The 14,663-nt window shown below is 46.5% G+C and overlaps 2 non-coding genes across 2 annotated transcripts; both read left to right on the top strand.

Annotated features, from left to right (window-relative positions):
• Positions 1-4,811: 4,811 nt before the first annotated feature.
• LOC136574019 (U2 spliceosomal RNA) lies at positions 4,812-5,004 on the top strand. Its single transcript, XR_010786196.1, has one exon. It is a non-coding gene; the product is annotated as a U2 spliceosomal RNA (small nuclear RNA).
• An 8,133-nt stretch (positions 5,005-13,137) lies between these two features.
• LOC136573972 (U2 spliceosomal RNA) lies at positions 13,138-13,333 on the top strand. The gene has a single exon (XR_010786169.1). It is a non-coding gene; the product is annotated as a U2 spliceosomal RNA (small nuclear RNA).
• Positions 13,334-14,663: the final 1,330 nt, after the last annotated feature.

Genomic DNA, 14,663 nt, shown 5'->3' with positions numbered 1-14,663 from the left:
CATTTTTGAACGCTGCAAGCTGCTGAAAGAAGAAGGGAAGCTGAGCGACTTCATCCTGCTGCCACTGTTCCAGATGGATGAGAAGCCAGTGACTCTGCATCTATTTAACCCCTTCACTGAGCTCTCTCATGTGGTGGCGTTCCTACAGAGATACTGCAGCAATGTGCGTGGAGGAGTGAAGCTGAAGAATGCTTTTGGGATCCCTAATGGCAAGCTGCGTTTCTGGGTGCGTTTTCGCACAGACCCTAATGGCATCGGAGGAGTAAAGCACCCACCATCCTCCTTCTCCCTGGGAGGCAACAGGGGATACTTGACCTACCCAGGCCAGCCCCGCTACTGCAGGCTGTGTTTGCAGTTTGGACACACACAAGACTTCTGTCCTAATGGCCGCTGCTGCAGGAATTGTGGAGTACAGGGTCATGAGGCTGGCCAGTGCCCTAAGCCTCGCAAATGTGACCTGTGTGGCTCTATTTTACACTTGGCAAGGAACTGCCCCAAGGGACTAATGACGAGCCGCAGTTATGCTGAGGCGGCTCGCACTGGAAGAGGACCTGTTTTCTTTGAAAGTGGTCTGGACACTGGGTTTAATGAACCAGAAGATTTAATGCCTATGGATGAGGCCGTTAGTCGCTTGCCGCCGCTGTTTCAGACCACTGCACAAGATCAAGCGTCCACCTCAGGACTCCAGCCAGAACAGCCAGGGATTACAACAGCAACCGCAGCAGAGGTAAACCCGATGGGAGTTCCTGTACCTCAGAGTTTGCCCTCTGAGGTCTCCAGCGCTGAGCCTGCTGCACAGAGTGCCCCCCCTGCTGCCCCCCTGGGAGTTACTACAGCTGATCATCAGGCAGCCACGACCTCCCAGCTACAAGTGTCTGCAGCTGCCCGACCCCAGCATGATGAGGATACAGATGACAGCACCACCATCATCCCTGACACAGGTACTGTGAGTATGGAACTGTCATTGCCTTCATCCACAAACTCTGTGATTCCAGGAACTGTGTGCTCCCCTACTGCTGGCATTATGCCAGGACTTGCACCTAAGAGGCAGGAGGGGGAGGAGGACTCTTGGGCGTTGGTGCAAAGAAGCAAATCTAAAAGGTTGAAAACTGCACCTAGTGCTACAAACTTCTCTGAGGGCTCCATACCTTGTGCCCAAAGCCCAGCCAGCCCCCCTGTTTGTTTAAGCACCAATGCTTTTGAGGTGCTGGCAGACTTAGAGGAGGACATGCTGTCCCCCAGCAGTGGGGCATCCTCCCCATTTTTGGACACCGACGCAATTGAGCAGTTTGTTGGTGCCTTGCAAATGCCTAATGTCTGAAAGTATTGTAATGTTGGTTGTTTTTCCTGTTATTGTTTTTATCCTCATAACCATTCATTTCATCAGTTTTATCCCTAAATGTAAGGGTTATATGTAGCAGAGCTAGACGTGCGGCTATTTTAGAGCACCTGTCCACACGGTCTGCTGACATTCTCTGCCTGCAGGAGTGCGGTTTGACCTCTATACCTAAAGCTTCGGAATGGCCGCACGGCCAGTCGCTGTGGTCCACATCCACAAAAAACAAAAATGATGGCGTGGGGATTTTGTTTACAAACAACAGTTATGTTATAGATGAATATGTTGTCATAGAGGAGGGCAGATGTCTTCTGGCTTATGTCACATTCCGAAATGTGCGATTCAGGGTCATAAATGTGTACGCCCCTCCAGATAAGAACGAGCGCAAGGAGCTGTTTGAAAAACTAAAGTTGTTCCTACCAGGCCGTTTGCCAGTTTTTTTGGTGGGAGATTTGAACTGTCACCTCCAAGGAGAAAAAATGGATGTGACAGCCAAACAGCTCAACCAGATGACATCTGACCTCCAGTTATTAGATGTAGTAGCATTAGCAAAGGTGAAGCCCGTACCTGACACGTATCATGCGGACAGGGGCGGGGTGCACGCTCGTTTAGACTACATCTTTGTTTCTAAAACTGTTAATGTTAAAAGTTACAGCCAGGAGAGGGTTAATTTTTCAGACCATGAGTGCCTGAAGTGTGTGTGTGAGTTAGAGGATGTCGTGCGGTATGGGAGAGGTGTATGGAAAATGAATGTGAGCCTGCTGGAGGATGAGAGTGTGTATGAGGACTTCAGGAAGGTGTATGAGGAATGGCAGAGAATGAAGAATGACTTTGGGAGTGTCATGGCCTGGTGGGAGTGGGTGAAAGGAAAGATTGGTGTCTTCTTCAGGAAAAGAGGCTACAGGGTGGCTGCGAGGAAGAGAGAGATGTATGCGAGAGTGAATGCTAAACTGAATGTCCTGCATAAACTAAGAGAGGCCGGTGTGAATGTGGATGAGGAGCTGTGTGATGCCAGGAAGAAGGTGAATGAGTGTTTGCGGGAGAGAGGGAAGCAAATCATGTTCCAGGCCAAGTTGGACACAATGGAGAAGGATGAATGTTGTTCACGGTTTTTCTTTAAAAAGTTAGTCAAAAGTAAAACGGATGTGAGTATGGTGAGGGACATGGATGGGAAGGAGCTGAAGGGAGAGGAGGTAGCAGAGGCAATTGAGGATTTCTATAGAGACTTGTATAGTGAAAAGATGAGAGATGCAAGTCTAGAGAGGGAGGTGATCGGATCCCTTACGGACAGGATCGCAGAGGAGGATATACCACCATTGGTGAGGGATATAACAGAGGATGAGGTGAGAAAGGTATTTGAGAGCATGACACGGAATAAAACTCCAGGGATGGATGGATTACCGATGGAATTTTATTTGTTCTTCTGGCCTATTGTTGGTAGTGATATACTGCAGTTGTATCAGTGGATGTGGAGGGAAGGTAACATAGGGTCAAGTATGAAAGAGGGATTAGTGGTATTAATCTTTAAAAAAGGAGATAAATCAGACTTGCGTAATTGGAGGCCTATCACCCTGCTTAATGTGGACTACAAGGGGTACGCCAAGTTGCTTGCCAGTCGCATGAGTAGGGTGATAGCCCAGGTAGTTCAGGAGGATCAGGTATGTGGTGTGCCTGAGCGCTCCATTGCAGGTAACCTAAGCCTGCTCCGAGATGTCCTCTGGGATGGGATGCAGAGGGACAGGAATGTGATGGTTCTCTCCTTAGATTTTGAGAAAGCCTTTGACCGGCTTTCTCATGCCTTTCTGTTTAATGTGTTAGATAGGATGGGTTTCCCATCTAGTCTCTTAAGAGCTATCAGAAGCCTATATGATGGGATTGGAAGCCAAATTCTACTCCGTGGCTTTGTAACTAACCGGATTAGAGTCTGTTCGGGAGTCAGACAAGGCTGCCCGTTATCCCCGTTAGTATTTATTTGTGCTATGGAACCCTTGTTCTGTATGTTGCGGAGAGATAAATTTATGAGAGGAATGATGGTGCCGGGCAGTGGAGGGAAGGCTGTGAAGGCTCTTGGTTACATGGATGACGTCTGCATAGTGACAGAGCATAAAGCAGAGTTGAGCAGAGCTAAACTGCATACAAACATCTTCTGCGGGGCATCAGCCTTCCGTGTGAATTGGGACAAATGTGAGGTGAAGTGCTTTGGAGGAAAGTGTGAAGTGGCAGATGTGGGAGTGAAAGTGGTCAATAGTATAAAAGTATTAGGCATTAAGTTTGAAGAACGCTTGGATGGCCATGAGAATTGGGAGGAAGTAAGAGACAAAATAAACAGAAAATTAGACTTCTGGAAACTGCGAGAGCTAACCTTCACAGGTAAAACACTCATCATCAAATGTGTCATCTTACCAATGCTGCTCTACATAGCTAACATTTTCCCACCAAGCTACATGGAGCTCAGGAAAATAAATAGAGTCCTGTTCCTCTTTCTATGGGGGGTCAAAATGGAGAGAGTGAAAAGAACCACAGTGGTAAAGTCCAGACAAAACGGTGGCTTAGGCTTCCCGGATGTCCAACTGTATTTGGCGATTAACTTTATGATGACCGTACTCAGACTCATCCAAGGGGATACTAAAGTGGCGTTCATGACCAAATACATTGGGGGATGGCTGCTCTGCAGGTTACAATGGTGTGAGAGGAGGCTGACACAGCCGGTGGCGTTTACTTGTCCAGCCTGGTATGTGCGAATGGAAAAGTTTGTGAAAGAGAATGATTTGACTGGTCTGAACAAAAATGAGCTTAGAAACAAAAAGAAGGTGCTACAAATCTGTAAGAGAGGAGAACTGGCAGAAGACATTGACTTACTGACACATGTAGAGGCAGAAAGAGTCTGGGGTAACCTTTCCCGGCAGGACGGGACAAACAGACAAAAGGACATCATGTGGTTAAGTATGCAAGGGGCCTTACCAGTGAGAGAGGTCCAGAAGAAGAGGGACCTGGTGCGCAGCGAAGCATGCCCACGGCAGCGCTGTGGAGGGATAGAGAGTATCCTACATGTCTTCTGGAACTGCGGATTCGCACAACGAGTGTTGGGAAAGTTGAAACCCCTGATAAAAGAGCTCACAGGGCTCACATACTTATCATTTGCCTTTGTGCTTTTTGGTATCGGAGTTACAAATAAAGACAAAAGTCATGTTTTATGGTTATTAATGCTATGTATTAAAGAGGTACTCTGGGACGCACGAAACATCTATGTGTATAAAAGGGAATGCTGGGAGGAAGATGATTGTGTCAGACTGATCCTGAGTCGTCTTTACCTGTGTTACTTATATGATAAAAAGAAGCGAGGAGTAGCTGATGCCGAAGGGATCTGGAAATTCAAGAAATGGAAACACCTTGTAAAGTTATAAGTATTCTCCTTTATTGTGTGATTTGAGTGTAATCTGCAGATTTACAATGATTGAATAACCTGTTTGTGCAAATAAAGTTTATTTTACAATAAAAAAAAAATAAAAAAAAAATCTGTTCTTATCAGTTTAATATCTGATACGTCCCCTATCTGGGGACCATATATTAAATGGATTTTTAGAACAGGGAGCTGGAAAAAGAGCTTGCTCTGTCCACTCCGCGCATTGACCTGGTATTGCAGTACCTCCAGGACCGGTGCACCCCCTTTCCTACAGCAGTTTCCAAAAGCAGAAAAACAACACTGACGAGCAAGAGGTGCAGCGCAGCTGTGGCTGCTTCTGCTGCTAACAAACGAGCACTTTGATTGACACTCAGCCCGTCTGCTGCCGTGGAGCTCGCAACATTGTATCCACTGAGCAGCTGCGTCTGCCAGAGTGTGCACAGCACAGGTACAACTGGAAGCAAAACAACACACACCAGTTCATATGCCAGCCGCACTCTATAGTTCGTACCTACCGCTGCGCTAATAGCCAAGTTGGAAACATCGGGCAGGCACAGCGTATCCTGGCAGCCTGCGTCTGTATGCTCCACGTATTCGGGTCATGGGTGTATGTGCTGGGGGTGCGGTCGTACCTGGGGCCCGGAGCCCTAGGGGGCCCATAAAGTCTCTCTTCCCCACATTGTAAACCAATGCTATCAATGAAGCTTTATAGTTTGGGGGCCCAGTCCCAGACTTTGTACTGGGGCCCCGCAGCTTCAAGTTACACCTCCGGATCAGGATAATGCTAGGCCATTCCAACCAGCCTGTGTGAGTGACCTGCAGTCGCTGGTAGTCGAAAAACTGCAGCGCTCCACGCGGGCTGAGATACACGCTCCACGTGGGATGATCCAGGCCAACGCTTACAGATGGAGCAACACCCGGGGAGCAAAGAACTCCAACGAACGGACGTCTACTTTAAAAGGATGTATTGCTTTATTCAATGCATGGACACAGAAACAGTTCAACCGCTCGCTAAAGACCGCAGTCAATACAGTAAAGAAAGAAATGTGTCTGTTTAATGTAAACTTGCACGGATCTCGTTTGTGAGCCACTGACTGAATGAATGCTGCTGCTGCCGCTGCCGCAGCTGCATGTCTGAAACGTGGTCTGACGTTACATGCACCAGCAGGGATAAGGCCTTGCCTATAAGCATTCCCCAGCTGGCAAAAACGGAACCTCCCTGCCTATTCCTCACCGTGGAAGAACGGAACCTACCTTTTTTTTAAAAAAAAGAAAGCCACAGCAGCAGCCAACTAGATTTTGGTAGGCCGCTGTCTCCCCCTTGTGTGCTGCATTAAAAATGCACTCCGCTAAAAATAACTGATCCACGAAATAGAGCGTAGGGAGAGAATGAGGCTTCGAGATGAGCCGTCAGGCTATGATAAATTGTATCACACCTGGACGATATGGATAGATGCCCGGAGCTCACCCCTATTTACTAGGTGGTTACAGACAGGGACATGTGAGTAACACGTTTAAACCACAATCGTAAAGAGAAACAACAATCCCGGAGCCCGCCCCCCCCCCCCTTTTTGTTTTATTTTCTCTTTCTCCCGTGTCATAGATACCTACCCTCCCTTACCGCTCCCCCCCCCCCCTTCCCCTGTTTGTAGACCTTATAAAATATCACAGACAAACATGATATAGTTCAACTCGAAATTTATTTATTAAGTTTCATTGTCAAAGTTATTTTTACATTGCTTTGAGATAAGGCAAAAGTTTCCCCCCCCCCCTCCATGAAACCAATAAAACCTATATTGAATAAAATAAAAATGATGCAGTTACCGGTAGTTCTGCAGTTGCCGGTAGGTAGTTCTGCAGTTGCCGGTAGGTAGTTCTGCAGTTGCCGGTAGGTAGTTCTGCAGTTGCCGGTAGGTAGTTCTGCAGTTGCCGGTAGGTAGTTTTGCAGTTGCCGGTAGTTTTGCAGTTACCGGTAGTTTTGCAGTTACCGGTAGTTTTGCAGTTACCGGTAGTTCTGCAGTTGCCGGTAGTTTTGCAGTTACCGGTAGTTCTGCAGCTTCTTGGTAGAGATAAAGACCATCTCCCGTCTCCCAGCTGCAGCAGAGACTGACTAAAATCGCTGCCAAGCCCGGTATTTATGCTTCTAAATTGATGACATCACAATGGAGTGACATCAGCCTGCCATACACCTGGCTCATGACATCACAAGGGAGTGACATCATCAGCATTCCAAACAGCTGGCTCATTTGCATACAGTATGTCTGTATGACATCACAAGGGAGTGACATCATCAGCATTCCAAACACCTGGCTCATTTGCATACAGTATGTATGTATGTATGACATCACAAGGGAGTGACATCATCAGCATTCCAAATACCTGGCTCATTTGCATACAGTATGTATGTATGTATGACATCACAAGGGAGTGACATCATCAGCATTCCAAATACCTGGCTCATTTGCATACAGTATGTATGCATGTATGTGTCTATCTATCCTATCCTATCCTATCCTATCTAATCTATCTTTATTAATTACGTAGAATATAGATATGGATTATTTCTGAATTATAGATTTTGTAGATATAGATTAAACATAGATTTAAGATTGTGTGTGTGTGTGTGTGTGATATATATATATATATATATATATATATCTATATATATATATATAGATATATATATATATAGATATGTAAAAAAAATATAAAATCTGTAGTTATGTATGTATGACCGAAAAAAAAGGCCTGCTGTATGTTTTTAAGTTCTTCGGATGACCATGCCGTTCTATAATTCTCCTTACTAGGGTCTACTAATGCCGGCCCAGGGAAAGGCAATAAAGCCCTATGGGGCCGAAGCCAATTTCCCTCATTTCAGGTAAAAAGTTTCCATCCGTCCCCACTCGAAATGCGGCCGGCCGAAGAGATCCCTCCAACCGACCGGCCCACGCACCTTCAGAGACAAACTAGTGCTTGCTTCTAGTGTCATCGCCGGCTTAACCATCCTGGGTAGGGAGGTGACGAGTCCTGCAGCAGCAGCAGCAGGCTCTACAAGCCTAGGATGCGTGAGCACGGTGCAAGAGGAAGGACTGAGGGGGGGGAGGGCGCGGTTGAGAAGGCGTGGGGCGGGGCTATGCAAAACTCTCCCAGCTGCCTGGGTGCATTGTGGGTGCGCCCAGAGTGCCGGCTGAGCCTGTTGCCTCAAGCCTTGGAAGTGGAGTTGGGCGGGCCGGGCTGCAGGTGAAACCTATTTCGGGTTATCGCTTCTCGGCCTTTTGGCTCAGATCAAGTGTAAGGCTCGGTCTGTGCTGGAGGAGCGATCTGGGTGCGCCCAGTTTTTTTGCTTGGAGCGGCATCTTTTTCCTGTGGTTTTTGGACCGACAGCTGACCCCTGAAAATGTTTGGCATGAAGAATTCCATACGCTTTGAAGTTGCGCCAGGAGATTACAACAAGAACACTGTCGTCTTTATCGTCAGAGATATTCTCCTGGAGAAGATGAAGGTTCCTAAAGCAGCCATCTACAGCGTGCAGGACTTTCCACGGCAGGGTATGTACGATGTGACTTTTACAGAGGAACATATCTGCCTAAATGTTTATGAATGGCTCAGAAAGCACAAGGACATTGACTTGTTGGATGGAGTTAGGATCACTCCGTTGTTTGGCATCCACGAAAAGCCAGTTTTGGTGCATGTCTACAACCCCTTCACTGAGGTTGAACTAGTTAAAAGCTTTTTAAGAAGATATTGCGACCAGGTGAGGGGTGGAGACAAGCAGATGAACATTTTAGGCATATTCAACTGCAAGTACAAGTTCTATTGCAGATTTAGACAGAGTGCAGACAGCATTGGAGGTGTGAAGCACCCACCGGCCAACTTCACAATTGCTGGACATAGAGGCTATTTGTCTTATCCGGGGCAACCCACTTACTGCCGCAATTGCTTCGAGTTTGGGCATGTAAAAACTGAATGCACGAAAGGGCAAGTATGCAGAAACTGCCAGGAAGAGGGTCATCACGCTGGTAATTGCCCGCAACCAAAGCGGTGTGACTTTTGTGGCTCTAGCGATCATATGTTTAAAGATTGCACTGCGAGCATAAGGCCCAGAATGGGAGGAGAGAGGGAAGAGGTGCCAGAGCAGGAGAGAGCTGGTAAATCTCCTGGCATACAGAGGAAGGTTGAAAACCCCAAAAGTGTGCAGGCTGAAGCTGCAGGGCCTGCTGAGGTATCTGGAGCCGTAGGGGCCCCAAAAGTGTCTGAGGTTCCAAAAACGTCTGAGACTGCAAAATTGTCTGAGGCCACAAAAACTGAAACTGCAAAAATATCTTGGGCTGCAGTGGCTGCTAAGGCACCTGTGGAGGCTGGAGTGTCTGGAGCTGCTAGGGCACCAGTGGTTGCTAAAGTGTCCAAAGCAACTAAAATGTCCAGAGCAACTAAAGCGCCGGTGGCAAGTAAAACGCCTGTAGTTTCCAAACCACCTGAGGTCGTTAAAGTGTCTGAGGCAGCAGAAATGCCTGAAGCTGTGGAGGTATCTGAGGCCCAGGTGTCTAAGATAATTAGACACCTGGAGGAAGTAATTGAAGGGGTGGAGAGTCCAGTACATCCCTCAGACCCAGAGAACATTGCAAGCTTCTCCTCACCAGAGACTTCCCTGTGTAAGAGGGAGGGTGGTGGGGATTCTGAAAGCTCAAGTGATGAAGAGTTCGCAAAAGTGGTGGGGGACTCTGCTAAAAAACGAAAGTGTGAGAGGAGTAAAGAAAAACCCATGGAAACCGGCGACCCGCTGGAAAAAGTGGCGCAGGACCTTGTCCTTACTACTGATAGTGGTGAAGACTTATAAATGAATCTTTGCATAGGGTACTCACCCTGATGTATTTAAGCAGTATGAAAATGAGGATGTAATATGGGTTTTACCATTTGCTCACAAAATGTCCGGGTGTTTACCAGTAGGGCCAGGAGGACGGCCATACTGAGTTTTCTCAGACAGGAGAATGCGGATGTGTACTGTCTGCAAGAATGTGGGATTACTGGTGATATAAAGCCTGATGAATGGCCTTGTGGGACATGTATATGGTCTGGCAGTAAAACCAACAGAAATGATGGGGTAGGCATATTGCTTAAGTCGGGGGAGGTGCAGCTAGACAGCTACACAGTAATTGAGGTGGGGAGGTGTCTGTCAGCGGTACTGATATATAAAAACACGAAGTTTTTGTTAGTTAATATTTATGCTCCCAGCAGTAAGAATGAGAGAAAACTTTTATTTGAAAAAATTAAATTGTTTATTCAGGGCAGAATGCCAGTAATTATAGTCGGTGATGTGAACTGCGACCTGGACAAGAAGGCTTTTGATTTGTCTGGGAAGGTTTTGTCAGAGATTGTTTCTGATTATAGGTTGCAAGATATGCAGATTTTATGTAACATTAACCCCAAATTATGTACGTACCATGCTGATAGAGGGGGCCTTCATTCCCGGTTGGATTATTGTTTTGTTTCAGAGAATATCATACCGTTAAGTTACCAACAAAAACCAGTTATTTTTTCGGATCATGAGTGTTTGCTGTGTGGTGTGGATGTGAATGTGAGAGGGGTACATGGGAGGGGGCTGTGGAAACTCAATATAAGTCATCTGGAGAGTGAGGATGTGAGAAAGGAGTATGAGTGTCTGTATAACAGGTGGTGTGAGAGGAAAAACAAGTTTGCTAATATTCTGCAGTGGTGGGATTGGGTAAAAAAGAAGACTAAAGCATATTTCAAGTCTTTGGGATATAAACTGGCAGCAAGAAGGCGGGAGGAGTACACAAAACTAAACACACGTCTAAGTTTTTTGGAGAGAATGAGAGAGAATGGTGTGGATGTGCAGGATGAGTTGGTGAGTGTGAGGAGAGAAATCAATAGGTATATGACAGAAAAAGGCAGAAGCATCATATACAGGGCCAAACTGGAAAAGATGGAGTATGGAGAGAAATGCTCTAGGTTTTTCTTTAAAAAGGTCTTTGCAAAGAAACCAACAATAGAGGTGGTGGCGAAAGAGGATGGATGTGAGGTGAGTGGGGATGGTGTGAGTGAGGAAGTGGCTGCGTTCTATGAGGATCTGTATGCGGTGAAAGAGAGGGATGAGAGTTTGGAGAGTGAGGTGCTGAGTGTGCTAGAGAGTAAGCTTGGAGAGGGAGAGAGAGCGTCTGTGATGAGAGACATATCTATGGATGAGGTGGAGAGAGTGGTACAAGGAATGGCTGTGAATAAGACGCCTGGTGAGGATGGGTTGCCTGTGGAATTCTATCGTCTGTTGTGGAAGGTGGTGGGAGTGGATGTGTGTGCGGTGTGTAAGTATATGTGGGAGAATGTGGAAGTGGCTGAGAGTATGCGTGGGGGAGTGATTGTGTTGATACCAAAAAAAGGAAGCCTGAAAAGTCTGAAAAATTGGAGGCCCATCACGTTACTTAACTGTGATTACAAGATTTATGCGAAGATAGTGGCCAACAGAATGAGAGATGTGGTTGAATGTGTGGTGAGTGAAGAGCAATTTTGTGCGGTGCCTGGTAGAAGAGTGCAAGAGAGTCTGGTGTTGTTGAGAGATGTGTTGTGGGATTGTAAGAGTAGAGAGAAGAGTGTGTATGTTGTGTCTATAGACTTTGAAAAGGCGTATGATAGATTGTCTCATAGTTTTTTGTTTAGAGTGTTGTTACGAATGGGTTTCCCGAGTGATTTTGTGTGGAGAGTTCAGAGTTTGTATAATGGAATGTATAGCAGAGTGTTGGTGAATGGATGTGTGGGGAGAAAGGTGAATGGATGTTCTGGGGTGCGGCAGGGCTGTCCGCTGTCCGCAGTCGCCTTTATCTGTGCGATTGAGCCATTGTTGTGCCTGTTGAGAAAGGACAAAGTTGTGAGAGGGATTCATATTCCAGGAAGTGGTGGGAAAGAGTTAAAAGTGTGTGCGTATATGGATGATGTGTGTGTGGTGTGCGAGTCAGAGAGTGCTGTGCGTAGAGTCAAGTTGTTAGCGTCTATTTTTTGTGGTGCGTCTGCTTTTAGAGTGAATTGGTCAAAGAGTGAATGTAAAGTATTTGGGGAGGTAGGTGGAGTGAGAGATTTAGGTTTGAATGTAGTGTCTGGGCCAATGAAAATTCTGGGGGTCATGTTTAATGACTCTGTGGATGGTAAAGAGAGTTGGGAGGCAGCAAAGGAAAGAGTGGAGAAACGGTTGACCTTCTGGAGGATGAGAGATCTTAGTCTCCTGGGAAAAATAGTAGTGATCAAGAGTATTGTTCTGCCAATCTTTTTGTATGTGGCAATGATCTTCCCGCCTGACTATATGAGGCTCAGGAGTTTAAATAGGATTCTATTTGTTTTTTTCTGGGGATCTAAGATGGAGCGCTTGAAAAGAGAGACTGTGGTGAAGAACTGGAGGAATGGTGGTATGAGTTTCCCGAACCTAGAAGTTTATTTTGGAGTGAATGGATTAGTTTTTTTATTGGCTGTGATTGAGAGAGAGAGAAAGGTGTCGTGTATGATGAGATATTTGGCTGGGCGACTGTTTGTAAGGTTAAAGTGGTGCAGGAATGACTTGAGTAAGCCTGTTGCATTCGTGGTTCCAAAGTGGTATGAGTGGATTGTAAAGTTTGTAGAGAAGTATGAGTTGAGTGAAGTGGAAGTGAGTATGCTCCGAAATAAACGTCTGCTTGTGAGAATGATTGAGAGTAGGGAAAGGGTGAGTGAGATAAATCTGGTTGGTGGAAGGAATGTGCAGAGAGTATGGGCGAAAGTGAGAATGGATGGAATGACTGGCAGACAGAAAGAAATTGTATGGCAGAGCTTGCATGGCGTACTACCTGTGAGAGAATTCCAGAGGAGTAGAGGTCTGATAGCAAGAGAGACCTGTCCTAGAGTCCAGTGTGGAGGCAGCGAGAGCATAGTCCACTTATTCTGGAATTGTGCCTATGCCCAGAAAGTGGTGAAAAAATTAGGACCGCTCTGTAAAGAGTTAACAGGCATTCAGTTTCTATCTTTTGAGGTACTGATGTTTGGATTAGGTGCGAGTGATGGAGTGAAAGAAAGATTGTTGTGGTTGTTTTTGTCATGTGTGAAAGAAGTGCTGTGGGATGTGAGGAACGTGTATGTGTATAAAAGAGAAGAGCTGAGTGTGAATGCGAGTGTAAGAATGGTGCTAGGGAAGTTATTCATATGCTACCTATGGGATAAGAGGAGGAGGGGGGTGGATGCGGAGGGCGTTTGGAAGGTGAAGAAGTGGATTCAACTTGTTGGATTGTAAAAATAATGTTTTTTCTTTGTGATATTGTTTTTTGTTACTGTGAAAAATAAGAACAGTAATAAAGCCTGATGATGAAAGGGATGAACGTTGCAGTAAATATGCAATGACAGTTTACTTGAAAGTAAAGTAAAGTAAGTTTTCAACCCAATCTGAGGGTATAAACAAAAAAAAAAAATCTGTTCTTATCAGTTTAATATCTGATACGTCCCCTATCTGGGGACCATATATTAAATGGATTTTTAGAACAGGGAGCTGGAAAAAGAGCTTGCTCTGTCCACTCCGCGCATTGACCTGGTATTGCAGTACCTCCAGGACCGGTGCACCCCCTTTCCTACAGCAGTTTCCAAAAGCAGAAAAACAACACTGACGAGCAAGAGGTGCAGCGCAGCTGTGGCTGCTTCTGCTGCTAACAAACGAGCACTTTGATTGACACTCAGCCCGTCTGCTGCCGTGGAGCTCGCAACATTGTATCCACTGAGCAGCTGCGTCTGCCAGAGTGTGCACAGCACAGGTACAACTGGAAGCAAAACAACACACACCAGTTCATATGCCAGCCGCACTCTATAGTTCGTACCTACCGCTGCGCTGATAGCCAAGTTGGAAACATCGGGCAGGCACAGCGTATCCTGGCAGCCTGCGTCTGTATGCTCCACGTATTCGGGTCATGGGTGTATGTGCTGGGGGTGCGGTCGTACCTGGGGCCCGGAGCCCTAGGGGGCCCATAAAGTCTCTCTTCCCCACATTGTAAACCAATGCTATCAATGAAGCTTTATAGTTTGGGGGCCCAGTCCCAGACTTTGTACTGGGGCCCCGCAGCTTCAAGTTACACCTCCGGATCAGGATAATGCTAGGCCATTCCAACCAGCCTGTGTGAGTGACCTGCAGTCGCTGGTAGTCGAAAAACTGCAGCGCTCCACGCGGGCTGAGATACACGCTCCACGTGGGATGATCCAGGCCAACGCTTACAGATGGAGCAACACCCGGGGAGCAAAGAACTCCAACGAACGGACGTCTACTTTAAAAGGATGTATTGCTTTATTCAATGCATGGACACAGAAACAGTTCAACCGCTCGCTAAAGACCGCAGTCAATACAGTAAAGAAAGAAATGTGTCTGTTTAATGTAAACTTGCACGGATCTCGTTTGTGAGCCACTGACTGAATGAATGCTGCTGCTGCCGCTGCCGCAGCTGCATGTCTGAAACGTGGTCTGACGTTACATGCACCAGCAGGGATAAGGCCTTGCCTATAAGCATTCCCCAGCTGGCAAAAACGGAACCTCCCTGCCTATTCCTCACCGTGGAAGAACGGAACCTACCTTTTTTTTAAAAAAAAGAAAGCCACAGCAGCAGCCAACTAGATTTTGGTAGGCCGCTGTCTCCCCCTTGTGTGCTGCATTAAAAATGCACTCCGCTAGAAATAACTGATCCACGAAATAGAGCGTAGGGAGAGAATGAGGCTTCGAGATGAGCCGTCAGGCTATGATAAATTGTATCACACCTGGACGATATGGATAGATGCCCGGAGCTCACCCCTATTTACTAGGTGGTTACAGACAGGGACATGTGAGTAACACGTTTAAACCACAATCGTAAAGAGAAACAACAATCCCGGAGCCCGCCCCCCTCCCCCCTTTTTGTTTTATTTTCTCTTTCTCCC

The sequence above is a fragment of the Eleutherodactylus coqui genome, chromosome 7 (assembly GCF_035609145.1).
Source record: "Eleutherodactylus coqui strain aEleCoq1 chromosome 7, aEleCoq1.hap1, whole genome shotgun sequence".
NCBI lineage: Eukaryota > Metazoa > Chordata > Amphibia > Anura > Eleutherodactylidae > Eleutherodactylus > Eleutherodactylus coqui.
Note: the sequence above shows the minus strand (reverse complement) of the source record. Positions and strands in the feature narration are given on the sequence as shown.